This window comes from Nematolebias whitei, chromosome 12 (assembly GCF_014905685.2).
Source record: "Nematolebias whitei isolate Nwh7 chromosome 12, NemWhi1, whole genome shotgun sequence".
Classification (NCBI taxonomy): domain Eukaryota; kingdom Metazoa; phylum Chordata; class Actinopteri; order Cyprinodontiformes; family Rivulidae; genus Nematolebias; species Nematolebias whitei.
The window spans coordinates 13,808,237-13,811,910 of record NC_056509.1 but is presented as its reverse complement, the minus strand read 5'-3'; positions in this window follow the sequence as shown (position 1 = coordinate 13,811,910).

The following is a 3,674-nucleotide window of genomic DNA, read 5'->3' as shown; positions in this document are numbered from 1 at the left end:
ATGAGATTATTATTTTTGACAATTCAGAGAGCTCAACAGGACAAAAACTGTCCAAACATAAATCAGGCTCTAGTGAAATTTTTAAAGTTCTCTCATTTGACAGGGGACTAGAGATAGTAGAAGGAAGGACGGTTTGAATTTTCTCTCTTAATTTAAATAATTTTATTTATAAAGAATCTCATGAAGTCATCACTACTTATAGTTGTAGGGATACATGTTTCAACAGAAATGGGACTTTTAATTAGTCTAGCAATTGTACTAAACAGAAACCTAGGGTTATTTTTATTCTCCTCTATTAAAAATGAGTAATATAAAGTTCTAGCGTTACGGAGAGCTTTTTTATATGTTAGCAGACTATCTTTCCAAGTTGAATAGAATTCTTCAACATTAGTAGAGCGCCATTTTCTCTCCTGGTTTCTAGATGCCTGCTTTAAAGTACGTAACTCAGAATTGAACCAAGGAGCCAGTTTCCTCTGATTGATTACTTTCTTTTTAAGTGGAGCAATTTTATCAAGTGAAGTTTGCTTTGAACTTATAAGATGATCAACTAGATGATCTAAGTCACTGTTCTCTGATGCATTACTCTGCAAGAAAGAGGAAAACATTGATGGAAGAGATTGTTTAAATTTGGTTACAGCATTTTCTGATAAGCACCTGCTGAGATGAAATTTACTCTCAGTGACTGTGTAGTCATTTAATGTAAACTCAAAGGTTAATAAAAAAATGGTCGGACGGAATAGGATTTTGAGGAACTATTACCAAGTCCTTAATCTCTATACCATAGGTCAGAACTAAATCAAGAGTGTGATGATAAGAATGAGTAGATGTGCGGACGTTTTGGGTAAAACCAAATGAGTCTATTAAATTATTAAAGGCCATGCTTAAACTATCACTCTCAACATCCACATGAATATTGAAATCACCCATTATGATGATTTTATCAGTATTTAATAATAGGTCAGTTAATAATTCTGAGAATTCAGACAAAAACTGAGAGTAAGCACCTGGTGGACGATGTATAACAACTAGTAAAAGTGGCTTTTCTGATTTCCATTTTGGATGAGAAAGACTGAGGGACAGTGATTCAAAAGAATCATAACTAATAACTGGTTTGGCATTAATCAATAATCCTGACTGAAAAATAGAAGCTACTCCTCCACCTCGGCCAGTTGTTCTAGGAACATGAAAATTTAAATAATTAACAGGAGTGGATTCATTTATACTAATAAAATCCTCCTGTTGTAGCCAAGTTTCTGTCAGAAAGAATAAATCAATATGATGATCAGTTATCATTTCATTAACTAACAGGGATTTAGAGGAAAAAGATCTGATGTTCAATAATCCACATTTAATGATTTTATGATTTTGCTCTGGTAAAGTAACTGTGTTTATTTTAATCAGATTTGTATGGTTTATATTTTTAGAGTTGATTTTTGGTTTATTTAATTTGAGCTGTGGGCGAGTTGACACTGTTTCAATGGGGGTGTGGGTGGGTAACAGAGGAGAAGCAGCAGAGAGGTGTGGAGGACTACAACTCTGCTTCCTGGACTGGACCCTGGGTTGTCAATAATTTGGGGGATAAACAAAATCAGCCATATTTCTAGAAAGAAGAGCGGCACCGTCCAAAGTGGGATGGATGCCATCTCTCCGCATCAGACCAGGTTTTCCCCAGAAAGAACTCCAGTTATCTATGTAGCCCACATCATTGTCAGAACACCACCAGGACACCCAGCTGTTAAACGACGACATACGGCTAAACATGTCATCGCTGGTCAGGTTGGGGAGGGAGCCGGAGAAAACTACGGAGTCCGACATGGTTTTAGCAAAGTCACACACCGAAGCAACATTAATTTTAGTGACCTCCGATTGGTGTAACCGGGTGTCCTTACCGCCAACGTGAATAACAATCTTACCGTATTTAGCCTTAGCCTTAGTCAGCAGTTACAGATAAGATTCAATGTCGCCCGCTCTGGCTCCCGGAATGCATTTGACTATGGCCGCTGGAGTCCCTAAATCCACGTTTCGGACTATGGAGCTTCCAATAACCAGGGTCTGCTTCTCAGCGGGTGTGTCACTGAGCAAGGAAAATCGATTAGAAATGTGAACGGATCGGTGGTGAACTGGGGGCTTAGCCTTAGCACTACGCTTGCTCCGGACCATCACCCAGCCGGCCTGGGGTCCCGGCTGCTCGGGGTCTGCTGGAGGACCGCTAACGGGAGCTAGCCTCTGTGGTTCCGCACTGTCTAAGGGGACCTGGCTAGCTACTGGTTTTTCTACAGCGCGGAGCCGAGCTTCCAGTTCAGACAGCCTCTCCTCCAAAGCTACCATAAGACTACATTTGTTACATGTATCATTACCACTAAAGGATGCAGAGGAGTAACTAAATATCTGACACACGGAACAAGAGAAACAGAGAAAGCAGGGAGAGAAGCAGCAGCCATGTTAAGCTAACGCTAGCAGGAGCTAGCAGAGCCAAATACACCAATAAAAACTAAGAAGTGTTGAAAGATTAGAGATGTTTTAAGCACTATCCAACAGTAGAAAAACAACTGTAATAAGTGTGTTTGTGAACTAGAATGAAAAACTGTGCAAAAGACAGATAAATCCAGAAAACAGAGACGACTCGAGCAAACAATTCACTCGAGCTACCGACAAACAAACAGGAAATGACACAATACGTCTCACCACAAACGTGCAACATCACACCACAAGGAGGCAGCTCAATCTTAATCTTAAACTGACCACCTCTACTGTATCATCAAAAGGAATGCACGTAAAGAGTGATGTGACATCAAAAGAGACCATTGTTTCATCAGTCTCCATGATGACATCCCTCACCTTATCCACAAAGTCCATGGTGTTCTGTATATGGTGTTCTTAGCTGCCAACTAAAGGGATGAGTACAGACGCCAGATATTTGGAAACATTGTAAGTGACAGAGTTAAAAGGAGGAACCCAGACCAGTGGTCATTCCGTATGTTGAAGGAGTATCAGAGAAATTGAGACGTTTATTTTCTAAACATAACGTCCCAGTGGCTTTTAAACCGCAAAATACATTACGGCAAAAACTGGTTCATCCCAAAGATCCAGTCCCCCAGCACAAACATAGTAATATTGTGTATGCTGTTCAGTGTCAGGAGGGTTGTGATCAGTCTTACATCGGGGAAACTAAACAGCCACTGGCCAAAAGGATGGCCCAGCACAGAAGATCAGCATCATCAGGCCAGGATTCTGCGGTCTAAACTCATCTCCAGGCCAGCAGTCACTCTTTCAGGGATGAAGATGTTCACATCCTGGACAGAGAGGAACAACGGTTTGAGAGAGGAGTAAAGGAGGCCATCTTTGTGAAAAGAAATCGTCCATCATTAAACAGGGGTGGAGACCTCCAGGTTCAACTGTCCCCCTCTTACAATGCTGTTATTGCTAGTATCACTCAACCCCCTGTGAATAGTAAACAGCCATCAGTGTGCTAATGATCCATTGTTAGGCTGATGGGCCTTCTTGACAATGTGAGCAGCTGGTTTTGGTTGTCAGCACCAAACTGGTTGATCCACTCTGAGAAGGTGCTGTTTAAGAGACTGAGCTGAATACAGCACCTCAGACTGAGGAAGTCTTTCGGATGAAAGACGAAACGTATCTAGATTTTTTTGCTTTTTTTTTTTTTTTTTTTTTTT